This window comes from Callithrix jacchus, chromosome 17 (assembly GCF_049354715.1).
Source record: "Callithrix jacchus isolate 240 chromosome 17, calJac240_pri, whole genome shotgun sequence".
NCBI lineage: Eukaryota > Metazoa > Chordata > Mammalia > Primates > Cebidae > Callithrix > Callithrix jacchus.
The window spans coordinates 38,429,329-38,446,154 of NC_133518.1; the positions used below are offsets into that span (position 1 = coordinate 38,429,329).

At 34.0% G+C, this 16,826-nt stretch overlaps 1 long non-coding RNA gene across 1 annotated transcript; it reads left to right on the plus strand.

The window, feature by feature from the left end:
• The first annotated feature begins 680 nt into the window (after positions 1 to 680).
• On the plus strand, positions 681 to 15,537 carry LOC118148872 (uncharacterized). The gene is made up of 4 exons (XR_004735917.3): positions 681 to 737; positions 9,458 to 9,518; positions 12,716 to 12,785; positions 15,227 to 15,537. It is a non-coding gene; the product is annotated as an uncharacterized LOC118148872 (long non-coding RNA).
• The last annotated feature ends 1,289 nt before the right edge of the window (positions 15,538 to 16,826 follow it).

The window sequence follows — 16,826 nt, forward strand, 5'->3', positions numbered from 1 at the left end:
CTGTGCATCCTTCCAAGAATTATATAGACTTAGGCCAGGCACAGTGACTCATGCCTGTAATGCCAGTACTTTGGGAGGCTGAGACAGGAAGATCGCTTGAGGTCAGGAGTTCTAGACCAGCCCAGACAACATGGTGAGAAAACCCATCTCTACTAAAACTGCAGAATGAGTCAGGCATGGTGGCGGGCACCTGTAGTACCAGCTACTGGGGAGGCTGAGGCAGAAGAATTGCTTGAATCCAGGAGGTGGAGGTTGCAGTGAGCCAAGATCCCATGGTGACTGCACTCCAGCCTGGGCAACAGTAAGAGTCCATCTCAAATATATATTATATATATTATATATATATAACATATATATATATATACACTCACACTATATACATAGTATATATATATATATATACACATATTTATTTTCTAAGTCTCTCTCAATATATATATAATATATAATACTAGATATATAATATATATAGTATATATAACATACAGAGACTTAGAGACTATATATTATATATCATATATAAGATATATAGTATCTATATATAATATGTAGAGACTTTGAAAATACTATATATTATATATTGTATATATAATATATATATTATGTAAATATATATATATTGAGAGAGAGAGAGACTTAGAAAATAAATAACCTGCAATTATCCCCCTTTTTTTTCCTTTAGCAATCCATCTCAGTTTCTTTACAGACCAGCTGGAGCTCTGCAATGTCATGCTGGAGTGAGTACCATACTCTGTCGGAATTACTATTCTTTTCTTTGTCAACAGAAAAAATGTTTCTTAAAAAATGCTCACATGAGATCAAGGCACGGTGGCTCAGGCCTGTAATCCCAGCACTTTAGAAGGTGGATCTCTTGAGGTCAGAAGTTTGAGACCAGCCTGGCCAAGATGGCAAAACTCCAACTCTACTAAACAAACACTCACAAACACACGCACGCACACACGCGCGCACACACACACGCACACACACAAACACATAAATTAGTTGGTGTGGTGACCCATGCCTGTAAATCCCAGTTGGTTGGGAGGCTAAGGCAGGAGAATTGCTTGAACCCAGGAAGCAGAGGTTGCAGCGAGCTGAGATTGTACTAGCATGGGCCACGGAGTGAGACTTCGTCTCAAACAAACAAACAAAAACACCAAAAGAAACCACATGAAACTACTAAATAAGTTAAATGATGTCTTTGTTTTAGGGCAAAGTACAAGACAAATTGTTCATTATATGACCTTTATAACTACACTCTCAGGTAATTGATATTTTAGAACCCACTTCATACAGTTGAAATTTGGGTCTAAAAATAGTTCTCTTAGAGTCTGATGTCAGATTACAAAACTGCCTCTTCCCACAATATTGTACTATCTCTCTTGGAGAACCTGCTAGAGAATCATAGAATCAGAAATACCCTTTTTGTGACATCTCCCAGCTGAGCCAAGTTTTAAATTTTCTGGGAAGATATTACCATGTGCAGTTTCAACCATATCTTTTCCAACTTTAACCACAGTTATGCTTCAGTGGCCTACCTTTTTGCCCAATGCCTGCACATCTGCTTTAACACAAAACAATTTGGAAGTTAATAAGAGTAATAACTCTTCTTATTATAGCCTCTGACATATGAAGATGCTTTCCAATCTTCCATGAATATGTGAAATTCAAAATGTCAGCCTCCAAATTTTCAATATAATCTTAGTTGCAGTGGAACATTTGCAGGAGGTAATTTGCCACAGTGGTAAAATATTTTTGTTAAATACTGTTATTTTATAGCAAGATATAGCATTAACTGACACACAAGTGTGTCTTTAGAAATGTTATGGTCCTAAAGAAGATGTTTAGAAATAGGTTTCTTCCTTTTTGCTAAATTGCTATCTAACAGGTTTCTTATGCCTGTGAAATGCTAAATAGTTGGAGTAGTATTGACCAAAAATGAAAAAGAAAATAAAGGCAGATGATTTGAGAAGGAGGGGGTAAGGAAAAGATCAGATGTTTTTTCCTGACTCCTGACTTGCTTTTCATTGTTTTTGTGTTTCTGTTTTTGTTTTTTACTTTCTCCTATGTTTCAAAGCAGACTTTTCCAAACATTGCCAAATAAGAATGTTTTTCATAAAAAAATTTCAAATATTTCTAGGTATTTTTCTTCAAAATCCTGGTTCAGTAATCTTAAATGAAACCTGAAGAACTAGTAGTTTAATAAGTATGCTAAATGATTATTACCAAAATGACAATTGCGAAATATTTAGTAAACCATCAGGAGCTAGGTAATTTAAAACACTTAGTACTTGGTTCTTACTGTAAGGATAAAGGATTTTGTTAAAATGATTATTTAAATGCAACACTTATAAAAAAGATATAATGAGCACCTTAGCACTTTTAGTAAATACCTTTTAAGTATGTTTTCTAAAATGGCAAAATTTTTTCATTAATTTGAAGTTAGCATTATAGCCACAAAATAATTTCTGTGTCGGCTTGTTAAAATCTTCATATTGTAAGTTCTAAATATTATCCTGGGATTTTTAAAACTCCAGAAAAACACTATTAAAAATATACATATAAGTAAAAATGTCAAAAAAAATTTTTAAATAACTCTTACAAATATGCAACAATAAATATAGACAATCTAACCCAGTAGAAGAAAGCAGGACAGGTCAATACTTAGATCAATTTCAGAAAAGAGGAAAGTCAAATGACCAATAAAACATGACTAGATACTGGAGCTCATTAGTAATCAGAGGACATAAATCAAAACCCCATGAAGTTCAAATTTCATTCACTACCTTGGCTACTATTCAAATAATAATGCCAAGTGCAGTCACGGATGTAAGGAAAAGTAAGTTTGTTCCATCAATCCACAGAACTACTTGATGATTTGACAATATTTAGTAAAGTTAGGGTGACTAAAAAAACTTCATTGTTAAAACTGAAACATTTTTAGAATAAAAAAGTACTAAAATATACAAAATTATTTCACATTTAATATATTATTTACTTACAAATAGGTTTTACTATATTGATGGGCCTATAAAATAGTTTTCTTCAAACTGTTTTTGAAAATATAATCTGCCAGGCATGGTGGCTCACGCCTGTAATTCCAGCACTTTGGGAGGCTGAGGCAGGTGGATCATGAGGTCAGGAGATCGAGACCATCCTCGTCAACATGGTGAAACCCCGGCTCTACTAAAAATACAAAAAATTAGCTGGGCATGGTGGCACGTGTCTGTAATCCCAGCTACTCAGGAGAATTGCCTGAACCCAGGAGGCGGAGGTTGCAGTGAGCCGAGATGGTGCCATTGCACTCCAGCCTGGGTAACAAGCAAAACTCCGTCTCAAAAAAGAAAAAAGAAAATATAATCCTTCAGCCTGGCATGGTGGCTCACACTTTGTAATCCCAGCCTTTTGGGAGGCCAAGATAGGTGGATCATGAGGTTAGTAGTTCAAGAACAGCCTTGTTGAAACCCCGGGGTTTCAACATCTTGGCCAGGCTGTTCTTGAACTAAAGATATAGACTTGTACATCAACTACAGTCTGAGATGACACCACCATACTCCAGCCTGGGCAACAGAATGAGACTCTGTCTCAAAAAAAAAAAAGGAAGAAAAGAAGTAAAACTGTAATTACTTACCTTGAAGCAAAAACAGAAAAATAACTTCTTTATATTATCATTTGAAAATTAAAATTAGAAGAAATAATTATTCTGGAGCATATTTATATGCATTAATTGATATTGTAGCCATAATTATCCATAGTTCTTTTCTACAAAATGTATTTCTTTCAATTTTTCATTGGTTTTTAATAAAATTACTGTCAAGATTTTCTCGAGTTGCTTTTTGTCATCAATAAAAAGGTCATCGACAATGTTTAGCTTTTCAATGGAACTTTAAAAAGCATTTGTCATATTGTTCAATCTTCTATTCCTGGCAGAAAAACCATTCAACAGCATTATTTTGATTCAAATGATTGATTGAAAAATGAAACTATTTTTTAAATCTAATTTTTCGATAGATGGAAAACAGTATTATTCAACACTTCTGAAATTTCTTCTGTTGTTGAGATATAGGCCAACCGAAATAGAAAACAGTCCTCAGAAAAAATGCCATATGTCTACAATCATCTGATCTTTGACAAACCTGGCAAAACAAGCAATGGGGAAAGGTAAACACCATTTATTAAACATCCTATTTAATAAATGGTGTTGAAAAAACTGGCTAGCCATATGCAGAAAGCTGAAACTGGATCCCTTCCTTACACCTTATACAAAAATTAACTCCAGATGGATTAAAGATTTAAACATGAGACATAACACCATAAAAACTCTAGAAGAAAACCTGGGCAATACCATTCAGGACATAGGCATAGGCAAGGACTTCATGACTAAAACACCAAAAGCAATGGCAACAAAAGCCAAAATAGACAAATGGGATCTAATTAAACTCCAGAGCATCTGCACATCAAAAGAAACTCTCATTTGAGTGAACTGGCAACCAACAGAATGGGAAAAAATTTTGCAGTCTGCCCATCTCACAAAGGGCTAATATCCTGAATCTACAAAGAACTTATACAGATATACAAGAATAAAACAACCCCATCAAAAAGTGGGCAAGGGATATCAACAGACACTTTTCAAAATAAGACATTTATGCAGCCAACAAACATATGAAAAAGCTCATAATCACTGGTCATTAGAGAAATCAAATCAAACCACACTGAGATACCATCTCACACCAGTTAGAATGGCGATCATTAAAAAATCTGGAGACAACAGATGTCGGAGAGGCTGTGGAGAAATAGGAATGCTTTTGCGCAGTTGGTGGGAGTATAAATTAGTTCAACAATTGTGGAAGACAGTGTGACAATTCATCAAAGATCTAGAAATAAAAATATCATTTGACCCAGCCATCCCATTACTGAGTATATACCCAAAGGATTATAAATCAGTCTGCTATAAAGACACATGCACACTTATGTTTAGTTCAGCACTGTTTGCAATAGCAAAGACCTAGAAACAACCCAAATGCCCATAAGTGATAGACCAGATAAAGAAAAAGTAGCACATATATACACTATGAAATACTGTGCAGCCATAAAAAAGGATGAGTTCATGTCTTTTCGGGGACATGAATGGAGCTGGAAACTATCATTCTCAGCAAACTGACACAAGAACAGAAAACCAAACGCTGCATGTTTTCACTCATAAGTGGGTGTTGAACAATAAAAACACATGGACACATGGAGGGGAACATCACACATTGGGGCCTGTTGGAAGTCGGGGAGGCTGGGGAGGGATAGCAGGGAGTGGGGGCATTGGGGAGGGATAACATTAGGAGGAATACCTAATGTAGATGACAGGGGGATGGATGCAGCAAACCACCATGGTGTATGTATACCTATGTAGCACACCTGCACATTCTGCATGTGTATCCCAGAATTTAAAGTATAACTATAAAAATAAAATAAAACAAATAAGAAATTTCTTCTGTTGCTAATGGAGCTAACATACTAACAATTATTGATGCATATTTCATAAATGCAGAAAAACTTAGATTAATTAAAATTAGATTAAAATGCACACAATTTATTTTTAAAACAGTAATTTAAATACAAAGCCATGCCTCTCAGTGTTATATGCTTACTTTTTCCAAGTTCACATATTAAATCTGTGAAAATGTCATCTTCAGGCATAGTTTTCTTAACGTAGCGAAGTATTCATTGTTGAAATAACAGCAGTTTTTTTCCCCCTGAGCTTTCTATCTTCTGGATTTCAGGATATCATTGTTAGCCTTGTGGTCCCAATCCTGAATTGAACTGAAAACTACAACAAACACACTGTACAAGTTTTATGAGTTTACAATATATTTGTTGGCATTTTTCAATTCATGATTGGATTGAAAGGGAAATTCAGTAAGTTTTAACTAAATATGTACTTGCATTTTTTAGGTCATTGCTGCTGAAACAGATTATTTTTTTAAACGTAGTCATTACCAAGCAACTCACAAATAAACAGTTGTAGGTATATGAGAGATGACAAAACCGCTAGTGTAGCCAGAGTAATTAACTCCTCTCTGCGTCTTCAGAGTCTATTTACAGCACATCATTTACATATATCTAGCCTATTATTCTTTCATTTTTCCCAAACCCACCATACGATAGTCTGGCAGTTTCATGTAAGTGGACCACATAAAAAACTATGTCAACTACTTCCTCCATCACCATGCAAGATTGGAAAAAGTTAGCCATCCTTAGCCACCACTGACTCAGTGCATATTGGTTTATTATCAAGTACTCTGCATGCTGTCCTGGAAAGAGAAGCATTATCTATGTTTAGTGTGAAATAGGTCAGGGAAAAAAAAGTTAATTTTCAGACTTAACCCCCTATTAAAGTCAATTCTGTTAACATTTCATTTTGCTCACATACTGGTAGAGCTATGACAATAGCTGTAAGTATTAAACAAAATGAACATTTAACAAACCCATTCTGGATTTAATCAATGTAACTTATAATAATAGTTCATTAAAAATGAAAAATACAGGACACATATTAAGCCAATTAGGATGAATAAACAATAGTATTAAAGCAGTACTCCTGGGAGCAAATAATGACATTTGGTCCCCTCAAAGTGCAGTCCACCTGTTCTTCTAGTATTTTCATTTGAAACTCTCACACATGTGCACCTGGAGACATAGAGAAAGATTTTTACTGTAGCATTTCAATAAACACATTAGGAACATGATGGAATTCAGTAGACTGAGATCTATGCTATCAATAATAGTTGCTCACAACAAGAAGGTTAAGAGGAAAATCACAAAACAGTATTATTTAGAAATATGTTTTTGATAAATTTATGAAAATATAAAGGTAATATCAGGTTCATGATAATGGCACCTCTGGAAATGGAGAAAAGGAAATGATCCTGAGGGGGTGTATCCCAATTGCAACCAAATGTAGTGTAAATAGGACAAGATATGCATTATTAGCTATCATTTCTAAGTGGGGTTAAATTGGTATTTATTAAGTTGCTTTGTATGTATAACTTTTAAAAATTTTATTCAGAAACAAAATAACTTTATAATGAACAATAGTTACTTTAACTTTGAATCACTTTGTTAAGTAATTGCTTTTAAATTTCTCTGTCCCCATTGTAATTCCAAGGAATTACAAAAAACAAAAATTACATGTTAGAATTGACATTATTGTAGTGGTAAATGATTGAAACATGCTAATAAAATCTATATAAGCTTTATGGAATCAGCGAATAGTCTCCTGTCTTTTAAACTATAAAAGATGGGAATAGGTACCTTTATGCAAATTAACTAGACTAGACTTTAGTGGCACTAATTAAGAGAGCTACAGCTTAGTCAATCAAATTATAATTGATGAGTTATAATTGATGTGAAAATTCTACTTTATTAAATTACCTTTGAAATAATATCTCAAGTTTTCTTCTATTTTGAGAAACATCACTTTACTACTATATAGAAAAAAGATTGTGCAGATTAGTATGATTTCAATAGAACACATTTCATCTTCAAATCTGATAAGAACATTGCAATCCATAAAACACTGTAAGAGAAAACTGTGAATCAGACTAGACATACATTTCAAAGAGCTGATGAGGTTGCAAATCACTTATGCCTCACTCTCGTGTTACCATGATAATGCTTAGCACTTCCATAGTGTTTCCTAACTTCAAAGAGCCTACAAACTTTAACTAATTAATCCCTACATGGCCCGGTGAGGTAATGATAAGAAGCCCCTTGAAGAGAGCATCTAACTATATTATTCACATTTGCTTGTATATAGAATTCAGCATATACACCATATTGTCTTTTCCTATCTTTCTACTTCAGTCTTCAGAGAAATTATATTCATATGTGAATATATGATGCATAGCAATCTATTGTGAATAAAATTATGTACACTGCATCTGCAACTAAAAGCTAACAGAGAAAGATATATGTATAGTCAACACATGAAAAACATCTGGTACATTCTGCTGTATTTTCTTTTCTTATTCATTTACACCTTATACTCAGATATTTCAGAGTAGGTTTGTTAGATTTGAATAGGCTAAACCTTTTCAATAAGGCTATACAATTATCTTTTTAACTTTATAATTTTTTATTTATTCTGAAAGCACATTAAAACTAAAAGTTTATAATTATGCTGAATGTAAGAGAATATCATATGTGAAAGCTTCACCAAATGAAAGAATATTTACCTACTGTATTAAGAATTCTCTCTAGCAGGATTCCTTTCTCTCTGCAGGTAGCTGGCTGCAGGGGTCTACCAAAACAAATCTATTTCTGCAGTAAAGGCTAACACTGGGTCACTCAAGAAAGAATACTTTTAGTCCGAAAAGCACAGTATATATTTTCCCCTAATAGGGTAAATTCTTATCCAGTTTTACTGTTCAACTAAAAATTCAATTAAAATTAATCATTTTCTTTTTTATAACAAAGAAAATCTGGTTACTTCCTAATTACTTGTCCAATATCTAATCTCTATAACTACCTAAAATTACATAGACATACTCATAGACATACACACACACAAAAGAAACAGTATAATTGAAAGACCATACAACATGCACATATGTCCTGCTTTAAAAAATGCTCTAGTTTACCATTTGCATTAAAGTGATAGTTATAATCCAATCAATGACATATTTTCAGGAGTTCCTAGGGCATCACTGGAGAAAGTATGTACAATGCAGGAAACATTTTCCTATGCATATATTTTGTTTTTAACTACATTTATACTGTATAGTTAAAATGGCTAACTTTGTGGTCAAACACTGATACTGGCTAAAGTTTATTTTTTTAATATATATATTTTTTTCCAGAATGTTTTGAAATATGCTTCATATGGTTAACTTCATGTGGGTATAGGCAGCCAAAGAAAATGGAGAATACTATTTATTATCATAAGGTTATTATCTCCTGAGTGTCAAATTTGTCATGAAAGTAGAAATGCAGCCACTACTCCTACTTTCGAACAGGACTTTCTACCAATAGATTCTAAATATGAAAATATCTGTATACTCAAAGCCACTGTTCTGCAGAAAACACGATTACAGCCTGAGATTGAGCCCTAATGATTGGCCTTGGGATCTTTGAGACTTTGGTCAAACTAATTTCTAAGCTATTGCTAAGGTGTTCTCTATTGCAAGAATTATTGACTCTTTAGTCAAACACTCTGTCCTGGAAAACCTAACCTAGTGGACCATTTGATTATGAGATGGTAAAAAACATCTGGAATGCAGACGGCCAGAACTGTAGGATTTCAAGGAAAAGTATATAACAGTATCAAAGTTTGTCTGAATTATGACCATTTACCATTTCCTCATTATGATAATTATGCCACTTTATGAGGCATTTCTACACATCATGTCTTGTTTTGAAAATATTTTTAAATGTTGATTTATCTCTGCAAATTAATATTCTTTTTTAGGGCCATTTGTATAAATTTTGCAACATTTAATGGGAGCTCATACATGGAGATCTTATACAAGGTAAGTAGTGAGACAGATATTGGAGATGGTTTAGCCTGGATGAAGATCAGATATTCTTTCTTTTCTCTGAGTCTCTAATTTCTAATAAGACAAACTACAAAATGATTACAAATATGGGTTAAAAATGACTTAATATTTTGTGTCCAATTTGTTGTTTTCTATCCTATGAACGCTCTTATGCTATATCTAAGACTTAAAATACTTAAAACATTAGATCTTGGTCTTTAGTACACCATGTGGGGGGACCTATGCAGTTGCTGCCTGTAAGATCGTACCTAAAGAAAGAAATCAATAACATACAGCTGAGCAGTCAGTGGTCCAGTGCCAGGATTTTAGCTGAGACATGTATTAGCCTTTCAAAAATTCTCAGAAGTATTTGGGGAAAATGAAACTGGTTTACCAATGCTCTTAAAAATAATTAAGCAAAAGAACATCCTAAACTCTAGTTTAACTGAGCCGAAAAGTAAGAAAGGCAAATATGAATTTGAGACAGGAAAAATACACTGTGATTGCAGGAGAATAGAAAATCCGAGGCAGCAGTTTCATATGACTAGCTAAAACTCTCTGTTCAAATAGCTGCATAAACCATACACAATATTGATAAAACTCCGGAAAACCAGGGTGAGGGCCAAGTTGGCTAAGACCAACTGGACCCAACATGGTACAGGATTTGAGCTATGTTTCACCTAGGACCTCATTATATGCTCATTAACATACTGAATAACACATCCACCAACACCAGGACAGTTCTGAGAACATTCATATTTGGTATAAAAATGGATGGCACCACAGTTCTGAGAAATCTCTACCATTTCCCAAAAATCTTTACGAATATTCCACACCTTGGTTAAAGAAACCTGTAAAGGTAGCAGCTCCAAACTCCCTTGTGTGACTCTCTTGATTAGGCACACACTACCCTTTGTTGAGTGTGTACTTTCACTTTGCAATGAATCTCTACTTTCACTGTTGTCTGACTTATCCTTCTCACTGTGGTGTCAAAAGCTTGGATACTGGCTGGGGTTGAAGTCCCACCAAGTTTGGGGACCTCCCCTCGCCCACCAGTATCAAATTCAGTCAGAGATTTTGTTTTTTGTGTAAATTTATCAGCCAATATTCCAAATCAATGCTACATTATGAAGCATGTCTGAAATGGGTTAACTAAAAACCATTCAATTTCCAGTTATTTTCCATCATGAATGAAAAGGAAGAACTCATGATATCTACCTTTAATTGTAAGGCTCTTTTAATTTTTATAAAACGCTCTTAGCTTAGAGAAAGCAAATGTCAACTGTGTTCTCTTTTGGGGTTAAGACCTTCTTAGAATATTCACTTTGCCTCATGTCATGGCCACCATATTAATGATAAACACTGGGCAAAACTAACAAGAGAAGTTTACACCAGGAATTCTCTGCTTCAAAACAAAAGTTGTTTTGAACTAGGACTTTGAAAATAGTATCTTCAAACATAAGGGCTGAACAATAACATTAAAAAATAACAAGACCTTGGCAAAATTAATATTATCAAAGCACATTACATTTTCACTGAAATATAAAAAGGGTAGTAGGAACTTCTCACTTCAGTAATAGCCAAGGAATTTTAATTATATTTTTTATACTTGTCAAAATGTGTCTTGGGCACCAATTGCAGCTTTTAAAGTCCTTTTATTAACCTTACTATTTAATTTTTCTTACTTACAAGTTGTATCAAACAAAGCCCCAGATAACTTCACTTACCTCTCTGACACTGTGCTATTTCCCTTGTATAGAAAGACAAAAGCTAAATGTCTAACAAATTAATAACAGTATGTGGATAAATGACCATATAATATTTTGATTCTCCATTTGTACAATCTTTTTCTTCAATATTTGTGTTTTACCTTGAATATTGACATTAAACTCTTGAAAGCTATATTTTTTAAACTAGGATGTCAATTATAGTTTTTCCTCTTCTATTCACAAAAAATTTTAAGGCTTCCCCTGTTTTTTAAAACTTCAATATATAATTATTCTAGTAAATAGAAGTTTTATTTGTTCAAGCATACATTTGCTGCCCATTTTATCTTATTTTTTGAGCTTGCGGCATCTTCACTTTATGGGCAAGTACACTTGGCACTCTCAGTTTATTCTCTCAATAAACAGGCTTTCAGTGACCTCATAATTCTGTTGGAAAGAGATCTCAGAACTAAGTTCTTTCATTCTGTTTTTAAGAAAGTCATGAGCAATTCAAATATATGACTAAAGATATAAATCCCAAAAATAACTGGAATTGTTCATAATTTATTTTTTTCTGGAGATAACAGCCTTTAAAATCTTACCTAAAACTTCTCTTGATGATGATATAATTAATAAACATTATTATGAAAGTTTCTTAGAGTTGAGAAGGATTTCTAATTATGTGCAAATAATGAAAATATAAAGATTGAAAAAGATTATAATGGAAGAAACCTTAACTACTAGATTAGTGAAATACACACAGTAACTTTTCATTCAAATTATATATATTTTAAAAAAGGGACAACTTGTAATGTACATTTTTGGATCTTTCTCTGCAATTATGCTAACAAGTATCATGCTGAGAAAGGATTAGTCCTGATGGACAATCAAAGACAATGCTTCCTTCCTGGTAAAAAGGTGAGAAAAGATGTAGATAACTGAGCTGCAGTTATTAGGCATAGCAGCAGGTGGTCCATCTGACCAGTTAAGGAGCAAGATCCAAGTTTGCTAAAGCAGGGAAACTGTCTAGTCACTATTGTTGGTTCCCTGATGCCATCATATATGTAACACCTCTGACTTGGAGGGTGAAAACCATGTTGTACACATCTCCCTGTCCAATTTAGTGTTCATTCTTCAGCTTGGCAGCCATGACACCCGACCAGGTAAAAACTCTTAGTAGGGTGAAGCATTTGGCACAGCAGCAGGACATGGGCACTGGACATGGGCACCTGCAAAGTCTGAAGGAACAGAATACATCCCTAAGGAGAAGAATCAGAAACAACCTACTGTCCTGTAGTCAAAAGAGGGAGAGAGGGATATCAAGATTTTAAAGGCAAACTTAAATTGTGTTTTATTACAGCCTCCATAATTGTTCTTATAGTAGCCAATATAGCAAAATGATGGAAAAGAGAAAATATGCTGTTAACTTTTGATAATATTGCCATTAATGATTGTGATATATTTTCATACACTTTTATATTTCAGTTCGTGTTTTATGCAATGTTACCATCTGAAAATATTTTTCCTAATATCAAAGTCTGAAACCTAAAATCAGGTAGGATTGATTTTCTCTTTACTGCTAATTATTGATATTATATGTCAAAATTCAATTCCACCATTTTTGAAATATTAAAGCAGCATAATAGGTGTACAGTTAGCTTATCCCTCATACATTGTATAAACTTCTGATATTAACATGAGGAAACTACAGGTCTCCAAATGAACTAATCATATAATACTAAGTAAACATGCCTGTGTCTAAAGATATGAGGTTAGGTTACATTCCAAAAGGAGAACGTGGAATAAAAACATGGTATCTTAGAAATGGGCGTCTAATACAATCATTTTTAATGTACCTCCCAGAGATTGCTTAAAGGCAAAGGTGACCACAAGGCCAGTGGTAGATGGTTACAAGCCGTCTTCCCCAACATCTGTGTAAATAGATTCAAAGAACCAAAGGCTGCAGTTTCAAAAATTAAACTACAAAAGGCTATATCTATAACCGTACACAAAATCGCTTTGTCTACCCCTTCTTCTTACCCCCTACTACTTCTGGTGCAATTAAAGAAAAAGGATGTCTGAAGACCACCAAGAAGTAAAAGGGCAGAAGGAGGACATGGGAATAATTATTTTCAAGGGTGCCTTGAAACTGTAGTTAGTCCTTCTTTCTGTACTCTGTAGAATATCTTTGCATATAAATCAGGTTGATGTGTTCAGATCACATTTGTTCATAAAACGTGCAATTTTTATTGACACGAATTCTACATTTCTATCTTTCTGTTGTTTTAATTTGCAATTATATAGTTAAATATGATGTAAAGGGAGGGTATGCTATATTGCTGCTATTTGTGAGCATTAACACAAAAATTGTGGGTACTTCCAATCTCAGGAAAAGATACAAATAACCGTTTTAGTAATAGGTTATTTAGTTAACCTATTACTCTAAAATGCACCTTGTACAATAAACCCAAATTTAGGAACCTAAACTTCCCTAAATTCCTTAAGGAAAAGGAATACAAATTTTGACCAAAACAGAAAAACTGCAAGAGGAGTGGGAAGATGATGGAGATGGTAGTGTATTTCAGCTTCTGAATATGTGTCAGCCTTTATTAAAATCTGTGTGCCAGATACACAACATACAATTAAACCCCTTCAAGATAAAGACAAAAAATTAAGACAGAATTCTGAAGACATGTGGCCCAGTAAGAAAACTATATTTATCTTACTCAAAAATCATTTTTCTTCCCTACAAAGCCTACTGTATTTCTTCTGAAAGTATTGATTCACAGGTAAGAAATTTGCTGACATCTGAAACATTTTAAGTCAATAAAAAGTTTAAAATATAACTCCCCTAAGTAACTAGCAGGTTATGTTCTTTCTGATTAGAAAAGCTGTGAAATTCACTATGCCTTCTTTTGTTTACTAACTGATCAGACCTCAATCTATTCTCTACCAGTATATTAACACAGTGAATGGCACATTTATTTTTCCATTTCATGGTCTTTAATTTCTTTCTCAGTAGATTTTTTATATATCATCATTTTTTGAAGCAGCTAAGACAATTTTTTACAATCATATAGAAAAATAAGAAAAAAATGCTGCATAATCTATTACATCTCTATAATCTGAGACTTCATTTTCACATTCCCATTTTATTTCTCATTACCTTTTCTTTTGTTTATTTAATGAAATGGTAAAATACAACCATTTTCAAAATGGTCAGCTTCTGTTTTTCAAATTTAAGATGATGCCTATAGTCCTAGACATTAAACAACAGTACCTGGAACTGACAGGCATAACCCTCCAAAATCCTTCATCTCTCTGGCTTCTCTACCTTTGTGTTTAAAAAGGAGAAAACACAACTGTTTTTCTGATTGCTTTTAACCGCCCTTCCTTTGCCATTGCTTGAGATGGTCCTGTCAAGAACCTAATGCCCCTCCCTATTTATTAGAGATTGAAGTGAACATAGCTGATGGGTTGAGAGAATGACCTTTTTAAATGGCAGCTCAATAGTGACATAAAAACTAGAAAACTTGGCTACATCAAAAAATTTCATGAAAATTGTGAATATGCGTGACAAACCTACCACGTTTTTTTCTACCCTCTCTCTTCTGAGACCCACATTGAATTCATAAATAACAGTAAATATGAAACAAAAAGAAGAAAAAAGTATACACTGCTAATGACAAATAACCTCTATATCATAAGAGAGATAAAGACACCTGCATGGCAGAAGGGCAGCTAAAGTCACAGCCTTCAGAATGTCTGAAGGGAATTCAGCCAAGAAAGACTCTGCAACATCCCCAAGAGACTCTAGACTAGAAAACAGAAGTTTTGCCTAAAAACAGAAATAAGGTATAAGTCTGTATAACATATGCATTGAACTATTGAGCCCTCCGCCTTCTCTCTTACTCTGATATAAGAACTTCTGCCATTGGGTGAATGTCCTCTCCACCTTCTATTAAGGCACATAGAATGGTTCTATTATTTTATCAGGTTTCTACCTGTGTCCAAGAAGGGCGAGACATTTGAAGAAAGTTTCCAACATGTCAATGTGAAACTACAATCAATACACAGAAAATTTCTGTCCTCGTGGAACATATGTTTCAGAAGAATCAGAAGTAACATCCTATTGTATTCAAGCCATTGATGTAGGAAGAGAACTTGGAGAAAGAAACAGTGACGGAGGAGGAAAATCTATAGATTATCATGTGTGATAGTGTACACATAGTTACATACATATTTGTGTTTCTGAGTAATACATGTAAGTAACTTTAAAATAAAATTCTATGGAAGAATTAAAGTTTGAATGCAGCTGTCTCCTCCATCATTCTTTCAAAATGCAAGAGCTCAAAAATCAATGAAATAGACAAAAAATTGTGTTGTTTTGTTTCTGTTTTATTGATTATGATAGATTGCCTCTGGTTTTAGTGACAAAGATTTTGCTACCATTTCTTTGGTTTTGGCAAACCCAAAGCTACAGAAATTAATCTGCATTGGATGAATGGTGAAAGTAATCTTATCTTATATTACTATTATCATCACTTAATGCCTGAAGATATTTAATAGGCTTATTTTAAATCTGTATTCCATCTGTTCTGTAACTCAGTGGCAGATAAGGTAGATTGTTCAGTTTGATGTAGTTCTTTTGAGGAGGATTTCTTATGCAAGTGTTAGTTATTTTCAACTCTTATCTCATTTTCTCTTGGGGTGTCAGCCACTCTCCTTGCAGTATGGGATAAAGGTCCAGGGGTAGGGCCCAGTGTTGATTTTATCTATTTGAAGCTACTCTACCAGGAAACAACTATGAGCAGAGCTGTACATTTAACTCATTATGGTGAAATAACATTAGTATCAGACCTCACACCTAGGTAAAAATCTGTACCCTAAAGGATTTGGAGGAGTGATTATAGAAGTTAATCAGTCAATTCATCTTCAAACAAATTGTTTACCCATTTAGGATCTGAAAGTAACTCGAGGACTCCAGCACTGGCATGTGTATGGGCAGAGTTTAAAAGGACTTCCTCTGTCCTATCATCTTGATTTCTCCCACAATGCTGCTCATCAGGTTTCAGTCACATATCCAGATAAAAACATCCTTTATTCTTTCTGGGGGTTTTACAAAGGGACTATTTTGTGATGATGGTTATTAGCTCCCGGAATCCTTACTTACATTTCATATTTGCAGTTTCACTAGAATTGATTTTGGAAAACAAGTTACCAGCCTTGGCTAATTTTTTATCTTATTATTGACCAGAAATAAATATCAAGTTTTATAATTTGTCCTGGTTCCTTTTTGTAATATTACGGTCATGCAGAACATGATGATCTGGCAAAGAGTAAATAGTAAATTTTAAAATTCATCATTGACCAACAATTGAGATGCTTTGTGGGAAGGCTGCTCAGGGATAAATGGGGAATTGGTCACAACACTGAAAACCTCGGAGAATGTGTGACTATTCCAACAGATGATGGAAGTTACATATATCACTCATTTTATTTCTGATAAGAATATCTTCTCTTTTAATGTTATCACCTCAGAAAATAAAATTAAGGAGAACAACCATCGAACCCCCTCCCCGCTGTGTTATAATGT